Source organism: Chelonia mydas, chromosome 1, assembly GCF_015237465.2.
Source record: "Chelonia mydas isolate rCheMyd1 chromosome 1, rCheMyd1.pri.v2, whole genome shotgun sequence".
NCBI classification, from domain to species: Eukaryota; Metazoa; Chordata; order Testudines; family Cheloniidae; genus Chelonia; species Chelonia mydas.
The window spans coordinates 91,592,135-91,610,344 of NC_057849.1; the positions used below are offsets into that span (position 1 = coordinate 91,592,135).

Sequence of the window (18,210 nt, forward strand, 5' to 3'; positions counted from 1 at the left end):
TAATGAACTGAAATTGGTGTGTCAGATATTAGGCCTAATTGGTGGATGAAATGATGATGGGATGTGCTATTTCACCCTTTTGGATCCATAAAGAAAGAAACTTTGTGTGGGGGGGAATACAGAAGAGCAGAGTATTGAACCAAACTTTGCCATCATGGCTGCCACCCCATTTGTGTCCTGGGACCCCAGACCTTCTTCTTCCTAATCCTGAAGGATGTCCTAACCAGATCAGCTCAGAGACAGGGATCCACCCCAACCAGCTCCAACTGAATCCCAAACACCAGTAAGACAGTTATTATGTATCTTTGAGACCACCAAAGAGACTGTCAAACAATGGTATTTTTCCTTCTAAAACTCTCTCAGCTAAAGGAAAGGAGGCAAGAAATGTTGTTCAAATGAAAGCCTTACTTAATATTTTACATTTCAAATGCTTTTACTATTTTTCCTTCTTTTTGGTATCGTTTACAAAACTTTCAAAGGATTTTAATGGTGGGTTTACCATGGTACTAAGCAGGTGAGATCTCTGTATACCAAATCCTAGACCTTGTTTAACCATCTTGAATAGTGAGTGGATTATAACAACACTTGAGGCCCACATGTTCCATCTAAATTAATAAAACAGTCCTAAGCTCTGCCCCTCTCAAGTAGTTAGGTACCTAAGTCCAGGCTGGAATGAGGTGCCTATCTCTGCTTGCGATCCACAGCTAGAAACTCTCTGCTGGAATCAGGTGCCTAAGCTGCTGCTTGAAAGCACAACAGCAGCACATGCCTATCTTCACATAAAAAAGCCTATGATTGTAGGGGAAAGACAAGGAGGAGAACAACACTGACTCAGTTATTCCCTTTAGCCAAGTGATTAGGGAACTCACAAAGGATATGGCAGATCCTAGTTCAACTCCACTCACACCCCAGGAAGCAAAGGTATTTGAACAGGATTTTTTCACCTCTCAGACAGGTGCCCTATCCAGTACACTATAGAATGATGTTTGTGGTGATGCTGGCCTGATATATGTGTGTGTGTGTGTGTGTGTGTGTGTGTATACACACACACACACACACACACACAGAGTGGAAGAGTTTCAATGGGAGAAACTGAAGGAGACCCACAAAAGAATATTCCATAGTCCAATGGATATTTATTTTCTCATTATGTTTATGAGGAAAAAAATAATGTTAAATCTCTATATATGTGGGTGTACCAAATTCTGTTTTATTGAAATATCAAATATTTACTCTAGAGAAGGCTAAAACAAAGAGCACGTCTTCACCAGCAATGTTAAAGCGCTGGCCATGGCAGCGCTTTAACGTGGCTGTGTAGTCGCTATAAAAAAAGCAATAAAAAACCCCACCTCTAGGAGGGGAATAGCTACCAGTGCGGCTCCCAGCGCTGGTGCACTGTCTACACTTGCACTTTACAGCACTGAAACTTGCAGCGCTCAAGGGGGTGTTTTTTCACACCCCTGAGCGAAAAAGTTGCAGTGCTGTAAAGTGCCAGTGCAGACAAGCCCTAAGTGTTAGTCTGCATAGCTTTCTATAGATCTATAAAATTGAAACATATTTTAATAGTTCATTAATGAATTCATGATATGCTCATAATTATTTTGTTTAACTTTTGCTAAGGTCATTTATGACCTACATACCTAAGACGTTGTAGGTTATTAAATCACTTAGGCATTGCAATGGTGAGCAGAGAATCTGGGCCTTATCCTTTACCTTGGAGAGCTGAAGCTACAGTCACAAAAGGACTTAGGTATCTAATTTCCACTTTAGGGGCCTGAATCAGAGAATCAGGCCCCACTGGGATTCACAAAACCCTGGCTCGACTGCCCCCCACTCCCAATTCCTGTAGACATCTATACTTGTTTAGCACTACACTTTTACTGTGAAAGTTCCCTGGGCACCTATGTTTCTACCTAGAGCATGAACACTACTGTCCCAAATCAGGCAAGGGATGCCTAAGCCCCAGAGTGATTTATGAAGTGGGTTAAGTTAGGCTTTCTTCCCCATGACTCACCTGAGGGGCCTGATCTGGTAAGTGTGCTCCACCTTGTCTACCAGATCAGGTCCCTATGGGTGAGTTTGCACAAATAGGCCAAGAAGAAGGAGCTCTCTCATAGCCTTTAGCCCAATGGCTGTGCAAGATCCAGCTTCACTTCTCATTGGTTTTCTAGGCACTTTGGTTTATTTGTGAATCTAGCCTGTTGACCCCCAAAATGATATCTAATCACTAGAGGCAGCTTGTCAAGAGAGAGATTTTTTTCCACCAAAAATGAAGTTATTCAGACTCATCATAATCATTGCAAAACCCAAACGGTCATAGTTATTCTGACTAATAGTTAGTAAATAAAGACACACACAAAAGTCATAGTTACAATTAAAACAATTTTTCACAATCCTAACCTGAGAAAGGGAGTTGGAGACACTGCAAATTAAGTGTATTGGTTTTATCTGTTTGATTGTAGAGTGAGAATAGGGTTTTGGGAATCTCCCTGGGATAAAGTCATTTGGGCATCTTACCTGTGAGAATGTACATACTGTCTAATATTTGGTATTCATGTAAGATTAGCCTTAGCTTTGAATTTCCCAATTTGTAATTTAAAAAAAACCCCAAAAACCTGTAATGTTCTTGAAAGGAAATAAACACTGAAGGCACGGATCTGTGCCTGCAGCAATAACTTTACCTTAACTATGATTTTTTATGTGCGATTCACACTAGTATCCTATGAGAAATGTTCATTCAGATATCTCAAAAGACTTTTGATGTCACCCAATCAGGGAGAAAAAAATGTTCTTTCAGTACAAGAAAAGATTGCTTATTATATTTGCACATCACTCTCAAGAGGTATACTTTATAGATGCTAAGGGAGTTACATGCATAGTAATATTATCTGTTTTGTTTTTCCCTGCTTCTCCTATCACAGAGCTAAGCAAACATACTCTGTAGCTGGTCCTACATTCTGCCAGGAGACTGTGGGACAAATTTAAACCTGGTGCAATTCTATTGTGCTCAGTAAACTTACACCTATTTACACCAAGTCTGAATTTTACCTATCATCCTTAAAAATAAAGATAAATTAATATATTTGGCCAAAGTCTATTAGCGGGTCTGGGAGCAGTTTTACTAGTGCATCATTGTTAAATTACATGATTTAATCCTGTAAATCCTGTAAACCCTCCTGCAGAGGGTTTAATCCTGTTTCTGTAGACAAGAGTGGGTATACAATCTGGCCCTAAAGAAAACTATTACATTTTTATTTGGATCATGGCTGAAAGTATTCTAAAGAAATTCAGCACCACTAACTGGGGAATGATATATGCATACCCCTAAATACACACACAAAAAACAAAACCCCACTAGACTGAAGTACAATGAGCATATAGGTGTTTACACATATCATTGATCCATATGGCCAGTGTGCAGACTTACTAAGCAATTCTTGTTGTTCTTGAGTCCAAAGATTTTGAAGGCAAGTATATAGCTATTACCTTTTTGATATCTTGGAAAAATACTCTCCAAGTGACAGATTCCAGCACACAACTGCCATCTTGTCAGTTTATGCTTTCCATTCCATCTTTTGTCTTTTCTCCTTAAGCACACTCTTCTCCTTAATGGATTTTGCATTTATATTGATTAGCCCCATGTCAGTCCAATCAAGTTTTTCACATTTAGAAGAGCATCTGTGTTATCTCAGCTCTTCTAAATTTTCTCTAAATATCTATTGTTATTGGAAAGAGAATGAAACCAATTCCTCCTAGATCCAATACAACTGTGTTTTCTTACATCTACATACCTGGCAATAAGGGCGCTTAAAAGTTTAGATTAGTTTAATTTCCAGATAATTTAGTCATCAATATTAGAGATTTACAGAATGAGGGGTGGCCTGGATTTTGCAAAATTTCAAGGGCTTTTTTTCCTTTAATCAATATTATCCTGTGTGACAAAATTAAACCTGGACACAGACATCATGCCCTCATACTTCATATGTGTTTTTTTTCAAGTTTAGTCAGTTATATTTCACATACAAATTTTTGAATGGGTCAGACTCATGGTTCATCTAGCCCAGTATCCCATTTTCCAACAGTTGTGAATGCCAGATGCTTCAAAGGGAGTGAACAGAACAGGGCAATTATCAAGTGATCCATCCCTTGTAATCTCGTCCCAGCACCTGGCAGTTAGAAGCTTAAGGACACCCAGAGCAAGTTGGCTATAGCCATTGATGGACCTGTCCCCTCTGAACTTCTAATTCTTTTTTGAACCCAGTTATACTTTTGGCCTTCACAACATCCTCTGCCAACATGTTCCACTGGTTGACTGTGCATTGTGTGAAGAAGTATTTCATTTTGTTTGTTTTAAACCTGCTACCTATTAATTTCATTGGGTGACCCCTGGTTCTTGTGTTCCATGAAGGGGTAAATGATAAATAACACTTCCTTATTCACTTTCTCCACACCAGTCATGATTGTACAGATCTCTAGTATAACCCCCCTTAATCATCTCTTTTCCAAGATGAACAGTCCCAGTCTTTTTAATCTCTCCTCATATGGAAGCTGTTCCATGCCCTTGATCATTTTTGTTGCCTTTTTCTGCACTTTATCCATTTATAATATATCTTTTTTGAGATGGGGCAACCACAACGGCACTCAGTATTCAATGTATATAGTGGCATTATAATATTCACTGTCTTATTATCTATCCTTTCCTATTGGTTCCCAACTTTCTTTTAACCTTTTTGACTCCCACTGCATACTGAGCATATGTTTTCAGAGAATTATTCACAATGACTCCAAGATCTCTTTCTTGAATGGTAACAGCTAATTTAGACCCCATCATTTTGTATGTATAGTTAGGATTATATTTTCCAATGTGCTTTAATTTTCATTTAGCAGCATTGAATTTCATCTGTCATTTTGTTGCCCAGTCACCCACTGTTATCATACCAGAAAACAGTACTGGTATGTGTTGCACTTGAGGATCTCAAAGTGCTTTCCAGCTATTAATTAATTATGCCTGTCCTGTGAGATATATGAGTGATATAGAGAGGTCACTTCACCCAACATTGAAATGTAACCACCTGAGGTGTGGGACTCAGCAGGTGTTTAACAGTGTACTCTAACATAGTTTAAGATAGAGAGTGAAAAAGAATACTATATCTAATTGCAACTGCAGGGGTGATTTTGTAGACAGAAAACAATTACCTGAGCTGGAATTTATGGCCAAGATAAAGAGTAAAATTCTCTCTTTCAAAAAGAGAAAAAGTGGGGTATTTAATAGCCACAGGTGATCTAATGCTCTGTTTTACATATCTTCTGAAAGACAGCACTTCCAGCAGCACAAGGCCTTTTAATGCCATGAAGTAGCAATTGTTCAGTTCTTTACTCTGTGGGAAGAATACCATTTTTAGAGTCATCATCACCATTTCCTGTAGCATCCCTGTGCTCCATGTCAGTCTACCATGCCATGCAAGTAATAGCCCAATCCTACTTAGGTCAAGAGAACCCACAGACTCAAAGTAAAGTCTATTCTATTCAGATTCTTATTCTAGTGTCATCACTTTAGCATCTGAGCACCTTTCAGAAATGTAAAAACAACATGACTCACAGCTGTGATGTGTGATTCTCTTTCATTTTCGTTTCACTCCAATGGGAAAGTTATGTGAGGTTTTAAAAAGATATTTGTATTTATCCTGATGCCTACTGTGTTGTGTGTGTATTAGAGTAGGCAAGATCAAAGCACTGCACCTTGCACTTGGAATGAAAAGTGGTGAGGTCGAAGGTTAGATTTTGTGAGAGTTAGCTCTAACACCATAGATAAACTCCAGAGAAAATTCTGCTGCTGCACACACACAAGCTTTATCCTTGATATGGAAAGCGGCATTATGCCTGGAGAGGAGACCTGCTCACAATGTTCCCTGGAGCCTCAGGCAATCTTTCAGATATCCTGGACACAGACCATTTAGCAGCTTGAAATAAGAACAGAGATCTTGAACGTTACTTGATAGTCAATGGGAAACAAATGCAGAGACTGGAGGACAGGTGCGACATACTCCTAGTAGCCCCTGTTGCTGAGGAGATATGCTGTTGCTTTCTGTACTAGCAGGAGTTTCCTGATGGCCGATTACATAATGCCCAAGTATATGCATTGCTGCAATCAGGCCCGCTGACAGCAATTCCGGGCCCCAAGGCAGAACAGTCAATGGGCCCCCACTCACGCACAAGCTGCGCTGCATGGACACGGTCCTCCTGACATTTGGGTGGTGCTGCACCTGTGCAGCCTAGTGCCCAGCGAGCTGCCAGCTGTGTTGCTGGGCACCCTCTTCCAGCATGGCCAGGGCTTCTACATGCCTGCCCGGTAGGGTTGCCAACTGTCTAATCGCGCAAACCCAAAGACCCTTGCCCTGCCTTCTACCCCACCCCTTCACTGAGACCATGCCCCTGTCCCGCCCCTTTGCCAAGTCCCCTCACCCTGCTTACTCCATCCCCGCTCCCCGATCGCTCGCTCACTTTCACCAGGCTGGGGCAGGGCATTGCGGTGCAGGAGGGGGCATAGACTCTGGGAGGGAGTTTGGGTGCGGGAGGGGGTATGGGCTCTGGGAGGGAGTTTGGGTGCACGGGGGAGTGCGGGTTCTAGGCTGGGGCTATGTCCCGCTGCACTGCCGGTGGTGGCCGGATGCTCCCGGGCCCTTTTAAATCACCCATGCCCCTGGGCAATGGCCCCTTTGTCCTCCCCACCCCCCGTCAGCAGGCCTGGCTGCAATCCAGCCAGGATGTGACAAAGGCATGAATTACTGAGTCTAAGTCATCATCTGCCAGGATGCAACAGAATCCCCTTGCCAAGGCAGAAGCAAAATACTGCCAAAAATCATACTATTATGCTATAGTTGTTGATCTGCCCTGTACCTAGAATTAGATGTCCAAAAGCCTGACATACTAACTATGACGCAAAAAAATAAATGCACACAAATGTGACATCAGGAATTAGAACATTCAAAAACCAGTTGGAGAAAACTTCAATCTCCCTTGTCACTCAAGAACAGACTTAAAAGTGGCAATTCTTCAACAACAAAAACAGACTCCAACGAGAAATTGCAGAACTGGAATTAATTTGCAAACTGGACACCATCAAATTAAGCCTGAATAAAGACTGGGAGTGGATGGGCCATTACACAAACTAATTTCCCCATACTGTTACTTACCCCTTCTTGTCAACTGTTTGAAATGGGCCACCCTCATTACCACTACAAAAGTGATTTTTCCCTCCCTTGGTATTCTACTGTTAATTGAATTGTCTTGTTAGCACTGACCCACCACTTGGTAAGGCAACTCCCACCTTTTCATGTACTGTGTATATATACCTGCTACTGTATTTTCCACTCCATGCCTCTGATGAAGTGGGTTTTAGCCCACAAAAGCTTATACCCAAATAAATGTGTTAGTCTTTAAGGTGCCACAAGGACTCCTTGTTGTTTTTGCTGATACAGACTAACATGGCTACCACTCTGAAACCTATGTCTATAACATAATTCATCTGTATGACAAATATACATTTTGTTCCAATAATGCGAATTTTGACCCTCAGAATTAGTGTAACATTAGCAACTTCAGCATACCATTGTCATACCATATTATGAGCACCTGGTTTAGAGAAGCAAACATCCATCTCAGTGCAAATCATCTGCTTCCTTCGAAAGATAACTCTGCCTGTGCTGTTGTTTTATGTTCTTCTGCACAAACGCACTCACATGCACACAATTCCCATTCATTCTGCTTCCCAGAGTGTCACATCCCAAGAGGAAAACAGTATACATTTGTAGAGTTCCTTTGCTCTGGTAGAATCTGATGCAGAGGTAAAAAAAAAAAAAAAAAAAAAAAAAGAGAAGAGGGAAAAAACAATATAATCCATTCATCCATTTACAGCAAACCTCCATGCAATCTTGGGCACCTCCAAGATAACCACTTTTAGAACTTCTCTATCAAAATAAAAGGAGTGGACAGAACTTTGCCATGATAGCCAGTTAAAAAATGGAGAAGCAATAGTACTATTAGTCAAATGTTATGTTGTTGTTGCCTGTGAACCACTAATATAGAGTAAACTGCTGAAAAGTGAAGAAGTTTTTCAAGTTAAAGTTAATTTCAAGATCATATTTTACTTTTAGTAATTTACCATTCAAGGTGGAAAAACTGCTCTGGGAAGAAATATAGTCTACTATATAGTCTTGTGACTAAGGGATGGAAACGGGAGTTTTGAATACTTCTATATCAGGGATTGGCAACATTTGGCACGTGGCCCGTCAGGGAAATCCGCTGGTGGGTCGGGACAGTTTGTTTACCTGCAGTGTCCGCAGGTTTGGCTGATTGCAGCTCCCACTGGCTGTGGTTCACCGTTCCAGGCCAATGGGAGCTGTGGGAAGTGGCATGGACCCAGGGATGTGCTGGCTGCCACTTTCTGCTGCCATTGGCCTGAAATTCTCTCTCTTGTGGGTGGAAACCCCCTTTGTTCTCCTGTGCAAAATAAAAAAAAACACAAAACAAAATTGTAACAAGAATATTTGTAATGAATGAATTGTTCAGCCAGTTATAGTAGATGGGCTCCTTGCTACTGCAAAGCAAAAACTACTTTACTGTAGCAAAGTAGCCTTTGGCACGTAAATATGCTGTAAAAGACATTTGTATAACACTTGTATAGCTTTTGATGGGCAAACTACGTGAACCAAAAAGGGTACCATTCACTCATTCTGCAAAGAGTGAGTGGATCACAGAGGCAGAAGATATGAAAGTGGGAAGCACCGGAAAGTTTCATGATGCCACGGTGCTGAAGAGATTGAGGGGAAGAAGGGACTTCTTCAAAAATTATATGGTTCTCTAGGGTGTGTCTGTGCCAATAGTTCTTTGGGGAACCCCACATACCTGCCCCTAACTTGACTCATGAAACCATACTCTGACAGCAATGAAAAAGAAAATTCATTAGCTGCAGAATTCATAGGCTGAAAGTTAGTTGGCACTGCCTACGTACCCATCTGGATGCCAGCATGGCCAACACTGTTCTCATAAGCATCATACTTAGGCAGGAGGGTCCACATACAAGTCAAGGAAACTGTAACATTTATTAAGAGTATTATTGGAAGAAATAATTTTAAAAATATCTATGTAAATCAACAAAACACAACAGGACTGAATCTATGAACAATGGCCAAATGTCAACGTCTCAGAGCTTATCTCCTTGCCCTTCCCCTCCCACTCTCCCTGACAAGGAAATTGTTCCTGGGAACAACCAGGGACCTCTCCCACATGGGGTTTGGTGGGAAAGCTTGGTGGGCTTTGGGAACTTCCGCAAGTTCATTGTTCCCTTCCTGGATGCTCAGGCAGGTCCTGCTGCAAGGGATTTCAGATGCCAATGGAGGGTGTGATTGCAGGAGTCCTGCAGGATCTTCTGGGGGTGTTCAGAAATTGGGGGAGGACTATTCAAACTTGAGACTTGGTACACCCTTGCTCCCATCCATATTGCACACTGGCAGATACAGGGTAGTGCTACAGCCTAAGGCCTCTGCATACCCACACCTCTCAGGCATGTTAGATTACTCACCCTGTACTCACCTTCAGACATGTGCTTCTGGGGTTTAGACGTGGCCATTATGGGGATTATGGCACAAACGTGCACATGGACATATGTACAGTCCCTAATGCAGACATACCTCCAGATGTCATCTTGCTGGGTCTGGGTGTGTTCCTCAATAATTGGCATTTCTCACACTGAGCTGGGGCATGGCTAGTTTGGCTGCCTGGAGACAGGTTGATCACAACCCTCTGTCTGTATTTTGTATGTCATTTGTAGACCTTATCACAGCATACCAAGGAGCTGTAGACCAAATGGTGTAGGGGTCTGTCTGGTAGTTTTTGTTGTGTTTTTCAACAGAATCGAAGCATTCATGAGATCTCCTCAGCTGGAGTAAATCAGAGTAGAACCAATTACTTCAGTGGAGATATGCCAGTTTACATCAGTTGAGGATCTGGCCTTAAGTTTCTAATGCAGGAATGGTCAGCCACCAGTTGTTGTAGCCTTTTAGAAATAAATAACAGATGCCTAACAAAACTGGGGACTAAACAAGATGGCCACCCCCTATGCACCTTCTCGTGGCCAGGATGCCTATGCACTGCCCTGCCCTTTATTCCCCCTCTTCAAGGCCCTTTTACAGAGATTTCACACACTTGCTTTTCTGATCACCTTCCTTATTGGGGTCTGGGTTTATTCAGATAAATAAACCAAAAATAAAACAGAAAGTTCCCCAAATCTGTCCAAGGTATGGCTCTTACCTCAGAGCCTGGGTGAGCAAAAGGTTTCCTTCAGAGAGTCCTTTTTTATGAATTCTTAGGATGTGACCCACCCTGACGTTCATCTTGCAGCTGTCTGCTCAGGATCCTGACTCTCCAGAGACAGCTCTCTCAGAGAACTGCTTAAGTTCTCTTATAAGAAACCAGCTGCTTGAAGATCCCTCCCTGCGCCAGATGTCTCTGGTTAGATCATTTAACAAGCCTGCTCCAAGCTTTACCTCTCCTGCAGACAGCTCTCTCACTCTCTTTGTGTTCTCACAGCAACTCTACAACTTCTCCTACCATTCATCTCAGTGAGACACTAGCTTAGGCTCTGCTCCAGAAAAGCCCCTTAAGTACATATTTAACTTTAAACATCTGAATAGTCCCATTTGAAGACAATGCATGGCTTCTTCCTTTTATTCAGTAGTTCCTCACATGACAGCTCTCTGTGGTGCACCTCTCTGCTGAGCCTGTCAGTGAGGTAACAAACTGCATATTGCTTCAGAATTATTACCATTTAAAGGGAAACTCCCACATTTTGAAGTCTAGAGTCTCCAACCTTTTTTCTCTTTCTTTTTTTTCAGTTTTTGTTGGCCATGCTGTCTAAGGTATGGTTAATGGTAAATTGAATGACTGTGTACCTAGGCAGGGGTTGGGCACAAAACCCTGAAGTTTGCCTCATCATTGCTGGTATTTCCACTGTTTGGTGACATCATAACCTCATTGCCACTACTTACATAATTGAGTTTTTAAATAAAAATACATAAAATAGAAAAAGCAAAATACTTTTTTTTTACTCAGTTTTACTAGTTTCTAAACCAGATGAAATGTAAAATTGGCTCTAAGCAAATTAAGAATCCCATGGTACTTTTTGCAATAATAGATGTTTTAGTCTAAGAGTCCTTGACAAATTCTAAATGAATTCTGCCCACCTAAACTCCACCAGTAGTTTTCCTAAACTATTTTATAAGATTGCTCTGTGCTGTTAAATAGATATTGTACCATGTTTTTCCCCAGAGGCAGCTGCATTTCAGTGATAGATGAAATCATTTTTATATAAGGCATATAGTTTGAAAGGCCATTAGTACCCTTCATGATGAAAGATGCTATATAAATACATTCAAGCTCTGGTTATTTTTATTACTGATGCTGCTTTCTTCAAACAAAATATTGCAATGCATACCAACTGCTTGTTATTGAAGACAGTTACTCTAGGCTACATTGTGTCTCTTAGGGACACACATACAGTGACCTGCAGTGCAGAACTACCCAACCCTAGGGGGAAACTGGAAGACATTATGCCTCAAAAGCTCCCCAGTACACTATGATTATTAATTATCTACAGCCCCCAATCTCATCATACTAGGCACTGTGCATATTCATAGTAAGAGAGAATGTCTGCATCAGAGATCACAAAGAAATACATTAACTTGTCCAAGGTCACATAGGACCTCTAAGGTAGAGATGGGAAATGAACCAACATCTCTGAGAACTAGTCTAGCCCTTAACCATGAAGCCATCCTTCCTTAGTCTGTGCCCTACAACGTGCTGGTCTAGCTCTCTTAGCTCTTGTGAAGGTGGGGCCAATGTGATATCTTTACCTCCCTCCCTCACACTCTTCCCCATGCATTTAGGGGAACTGTATGAGAATAGGTAGGGACTGCAGTAATGTCTCTTCCTTATGAGGCCTGCATAAGGGGAGACAATGCTTCTTGCACCCTCCTACACTTACTGTTCCCTCCTGTTATGGCCAGGCACAAACTGGTCTTATGCTATGTTACTCTTCCCAGTACAGATTTGAGATCTACTGAAGACTTGACAGACACATGCACTGAGGGACATGCTGGAATTTCCCCTCTAGAGGTGCTTGTTGAAAACAATAGAATAAAAAAATAAGCAAACAAAAACCATGGCATGCAATTTATAAATGAGTATCTAATCATGTGTACATCCAAGTGTTCTAGTCTTTGGGGAATCTTCTAGATGAAAAGTGCATGTAAGCAAATTATTATAATTGTTATTCATTCGTTGGTGTTATTGCAAGGTCAACAGACTTATTTAAAAGCAGTAAAAGTGGGTAAATCCCTTCAGTCCATTCAAGCTTTATACAGTCTTTCATTACACAAGAGGGCTAAATTCTGTCCATGGGATATCATGGGTAAAATTCAAGACAGAATTTGATTTGGAATCTAACAGGAGATTGTGCTAGGCAAGATCCATTTTCACTTATCAGGTTTATGTTTACGTTCTCAGTGTATCCAAAAGCTATTCTGATTTACATTCTAAGAAAAATGTGAAACAAAATAGGAATTAAACTTTAATTTTTCCATAGGCATGTGCACTTTTCTTTTAAAATGACTTTACTCCATGACTGTAATATCATTGCTTTTGAATATTTTAAATAGTTCAGTTTTAAAGCTTTTCCTACATAAAAAAACCCAGAGAACAGAAAGCAAAAACAAAATCAGACACTTCTGTACGCATAGCATCAAAGTTTACTTTCACTTTATTCTGCTTTTCGTGTGCACTTTGAAACCCATTCCTGCATTTCTAATTTTAAATAAAACACATTTTCTTATACTCACAAAGATGCACCAAACTGTGAATTCAATATACCAAGTTTTAATTCACTTTGCTTCACTGTTCATTCAATACAACATGCTGTGATTTCATTGCTGAAATTACTGTCAGTAAATCCCCCTTTTGACAGCATCCATATTAATATAATTACTACTTGCCATTCAAGGAAACCAATAATCATCTTTTTGTGTGTGTAAAATAGCTGAATATTTATACTGGGAACTTTAAAAATGGTCCTAGATTCTGCAGTTAACTTAAATATAAATGTTTGCATTAGAAGATATTTGAACTCTAATAGATTTCTTTCTTTCTTTCTTTCTTTCTTTCTTTCTTGCTTTCTTTCTTTCTTTCTTTCTTTCTGAAAAAAACTTATTTTTAATGCAACTGTTTAGTCATACTTTGGTATTCCTTATAAAATGCACCTGTTTTGTATAGTACTTGTTACCCCTCATACCATCAACAATCTTCTGAAAATTTGTCTTTGCTAGAGTTAGTTGCTGTTTTTTTACACTATTATATTTGTCCTTGGAATTTTCTTTGCCTATTTGTTAACATGCCAGCTGTTAACTGCTAGTAACAGATTTTAAGAAGCAATTTCTTAAGAGGGAACTAATAGTTAATTAATTTACATGTTTGTTAAGTAGCTGAATGTTCTGTTTATATCGATGTGTATTATCATCAACTTTTAATCTTAGGCTTTAAAATGAGGTAATTAAATTGCATTTGTTTGTGAAGCAGAAAACCTGATGAGAATTCAAGAGCCATGCTTATTTTTCAGACCACATTTTGCTCTCAGATGTGATCTTCAGTTATTGGAAGGTCAGCTCAAGAAAAGAAAATCAGTTTACACACTCTATAGTAGTTTTTGCTTTGCAGTAGCAAGGAGCCCATCTATCAGAGCTGGCTGAACAATTTATTCATTACAAATATTCTTGTTACAAATATAGCTCCTCTTTTGGTTAGCAAATCTCTCACAAACTGTTCTTGTTCTTTGAACATCTTTGTCATTCATAAGTGTTCACTCAATTGTCTGGATGAAGCATTTTTAATCTATGGATTCTTTGCAAACAGTGTGGGTGAACCATCACTGGTTCATTTACCTACACGTCCACCAATGTAATATATGCCATCATGTGCCAGCAATGCCCCTCTGCTATGTAAATCGGCCAAACTGGACAGTCCCTACGTAAAAGGATAAATAGACACAAATCAGATATTAGGAATGGCAATACACAAAAACCTGTAGGAGAATACTTCAATCTCCCTGGACTCACAATAGCAGATTTAAAGGTAGCCATCCTGCAGCAAAAAAAACCCTTCAGGACCAGACTTCAAAGAGAAACTGCTGAGCTTCAGTTCATTTGCAAAGTTGACACCATCAGCTCAGGATTAAACAAAGACTGTGAATGGCTAGCCAACTACAAAAGCAGTTTCTCCTCCCTTGGTGTTCACACCTCAGCTGCTAGAAGAGGGCCTCATCCTCCCTGATTGAACTAACCTCGTTATCCTTAGCCTGATTCTCGCTTGCATATTTATACCTGCCTCTGGAAATTTCCACTACATGCACCTGATGAAGTGGGTATTCACCCACGAAAGCTTATGCTCCAATACATCTGTTAGTCTATAAGGTGCCACAGGACTCTTTGCCGCTTTTACAGTGTGGGCTGTTCACTTAAGCATTTTTTTCTGCTACCTGATTAGGTGACTGAAACATTTTAAAAAGGAGACTACTTAATAACAGACCATGACTATCCAATAAACATACTCCTGCTATACGTAGTTAGAGGCATAGATATCAGTGCTAGAATTCATGAAACTTCTGGAATTTGGAAATATTTTCATGAAATCTCAGTAACTGTCAATGCTCATGAGTAACAAATGATATGGCCCCATGAACTATAGCAAACCCAACTTACTTTTCAAAATGTTTGTGAATCAGGTATTTTTTAAACTAGTCTTCTTCTAAGAGGATGTGTAACTGTAGCATGAGACTTCTCCAATAACTGCTATGCAGTTTATTGGGCAAGATTTTCAAAGGTACTTAGGTGCCTAAAGATGGGTCATAGGCACCTAACCTGCTTAGGAACTTTAGAAAATCCCACTAAGTGCCTATATGCATCTTTAGGTACCAATTACCTTTGAAAATCTTGCCCATCATGCTTTATACTGTCAGTGTAGGACCAACATAAGAATGGCCACACTGGGTCAAACCAAACGTTCATCTGGCCCAGTATCCTGTCTTCTGACAGTGGCCAATGCCAGGTACTTCAGAGGGAATGAACAGAACAGGTAATCATCAAGTGACCTGTCAAAGGATACAGAGAACTCAGGGTCTGGGGCCTCCAGGGCTGGAGAAATGAAGCTGTCATTTATTTATTATTTTGGCTCCTCACTACATCCACCACACTATGACCCCCTGCGGTGGGTACCATTTCAAAATAGACTACTACAATGTAGTGTTGATGTGAAAATATTAATACTGGAATGAGAAGTGTGACTTTATTGACATGAACTGTGACTGTATAGATCATTGTTGCAACCAGGGTCCTATAGCTGCACTAGGTCTTGTACAGAGGAGGTCAAGTGGGGTGTCTATGGAAAGCTTGTAGTTTGCTGGTTATGATTATGCTGTCTGTATGTGTGTATCATTTTTGTATTTGAAGTTATGAATATTGGCTATGTACTTGTATCTCAATGTGTTTGATTCTAAGTAGCCTCAGTCAAGCATTTGGTCAGCTTCTTGAGAAAGAACTATTCTCAGTAAGTGCCCAATCAATAAATACTTAACTGATAATGGATTTTGGGAGACGCCAATCCACATCTGAGCTTTCCTGGGAACATTCAAACTAACATGTAAACAATGATGTCGGCCTGCAAAAAACGGAATCATTCATGGACATGTGACTTGCACAGGTGGCTACAAACTTCATCTTGTTGCTGTGATTTTGCAGAGGAGAACAAAGGGGTTTCTGCCCACAAGAGAAAGAATATAAAAGGCCCTGGAAACCCCTCCATTTTATCTTCAGCTGGCTCAAGAGAAGGCCTCTCCACCCCCAAGAAATGCCTGAAAGAAAATGAAACAAAGGACAGTAACTACGGGGGGGGATGAGTGATTGCTCGACCCAGACTAGGAAGGAGTGCAGTCTGTAAAAGAAGATTATTGGAACATTTCTGGGGATGAAATTTCATCTGTAATCAGTTTCTTAATGTATTAGGCTTAGACTTGCATGTTTTGTTTTATTTTGTTTGGTAACTTACTTTGTTGTGTCTATTATTACTTGGAACCACTTAAATCCTATTTTTTATATTCATAAAATCACTTTTGCTTATTAATTAACCCAGAGTAAATAATTAATATCTGGGGGAACAAACAGCTGTGCATATCTCTCTATCAGTGTAATAGAGAGCGGACAGTTTATTAGTTTATCCTGTATAAGCTTTATACAGAGTAAAATGAATTCATTTGGGGTTTGGATCCCATTAGGAGCTGGGTGTCTGGGTGCTGGAGACAGGAGCACTTCTTAAGCTGTTTTCAATTAAGTCTGCAGCTTTTGGGGGCGTGGTTCAGACCCTGGGTCTGTGTTGCAGCAGGCTAGCGGGTCTGGCTCAACAAGGCAGGGTTCTGGAGGCCCAAACTGGCAGAGAAAACGGGCTCAGAAGTAGTCTCAGCACATCAGGTGACAGTCCCAAAGGGGTTTCTGTGACTGAACCCATCACAAGAAGCATCACAAAGAACATGGTAAATAATAACTAAATATGAGATGATAATGGCCCAAATTCAAATGGTAACCATGTATTTCTAGCTCATTCCCCCCAAAGGCCTAACTAGCATGAGAGGATGGTGATATAACTTCTTTTGGATAATTACAACAGTAAAACTTCAAATAGCAAGCAGAGCTGCAATGCCTCCTCACTTCCGTCCAGCCAATCATAACAAAACTTAACCTATGTAAAAAATGCATGAAGTTCACCTGTTCCTACGTTTGACAAATTTGAAACTCAGCCCATCTATAAGTGTACTGTACACCTGGGCCCAGTTTTGAGACATTATTAACATAGTATCTCCATTATTCTGCCACATACCAACTGCCATACTGAAATTTGAATTCTGATCCAACATATGACAGCATACATTACCACTTTTAGAACATCAGGCCGACAGATCTTTTGATATTTTAAACCAGGGATTGGCAACCTTTCGCACGCGGCCCGTCAGGGAAATCTGCTGGCAGGCCGGGACAGTTTGTTTACCTGCAGCGTCCACAGGTTTGGCCGATTGCAGCTCCCACTGGCCGTGGTTCACCGTTCCAGGCCAATGGGGGCTGCAGGAAGCAGTGGCCAGCACATCCCTCAGCCCACGCCGCTTCCCGCAGCCCCCATTGGCCTGGAACAGTGAACTCCGGCCAGTGGGAGCTGCGGTCGGCCAAACCTGTGGATACTGGAGGTAAACAAACTGTCCCAGTCCATCAGCGGATTTCCCTTATGGGCTGCAAGCCAAAGGTTGCCGCTCCCTGCTTTCAATAGAATTTGTAACCACCAAAGAGAAGTCAAAACAAATGTAGCATTCTGAAATTTAACTGCAGCAAAAAGAAATGTATTAAGATGTTTATATAAGTAACACAGTCTCCCTACAGCTCTCAGTATGCTATCAATATATTTTAAAAATTATGATTTATTTTTCTTGTCCCAGTTAATCTAAACTTTTCTCTTAATTCCTTACTTTGAAAATAAAATAGATGCTAATTGTTATGTGAATGTAATTTTTTAAATGCTATGACATTCACTAGACAGACTAAGTTCCAATTTGCATTTCAATTAATGAACTAGCCACTTTCTAGATGCAACCCAAATGGTCATATCTGTCTAATGACTACTGGTTTAGCTTGCTGGGAGACAAACTGAGCCCAATTAAAAGAGTTATGGGTATCTTAACTGTGACCTTAAATTCTTTGCTAATGACCTTGCCAACTACTAGGATTTGGCCCATTTTTATATCAAAGTCCAAACAACAAATTAGTCACATAACATGAACATTATTTTTTTTCAAATAGCTTGACCGTAAAAATGCTTTAGGATGGTTTTATGATTGTTTAATTAGTTTATTTTATTAAACAACCCACCCTTACAAGAAGAAAACTTGATACAATATTGTGGTCAAGAAACTATCTAAGCAAATGTCAACACATTGAAAGCAGTAGTTGACTCAGCAACCAATATATATGCTCCTTGGCACATATGTAAAATTTTCCCTTACCAGGTATTATGAATGCTTTTATATCTTAATACACCACCAATGTAACCAAGTTACAATTGTTGTCAGAG

The 18,210-nt window shown here is 40.3% G+C and overlaps 1 long non-coding RNA gene across 1 annotated transcript; it reads right to left on the reverse strand.

Annotated features, from left to right (window-relative positions):
* Nucleotides 1-216: 216 nt before the first annotated feature.
* LOC122462077 lies at nt 217-14,113 on the reverse strand. The gene is made up of 3 exons (XR_006284420.1): nt 13,971-14,113; nt 9,550-9,555; nt 217-232 (listed from the first exon to the last, which is right to left on the reverse strand). It is a non-coding gene; the product is annotated as an uncharacterized LOC122462077 (long non-coding RNA).
* Between the last annotated feature and the right edge of the window lie 4,097 nt (nt 14,114-18,210).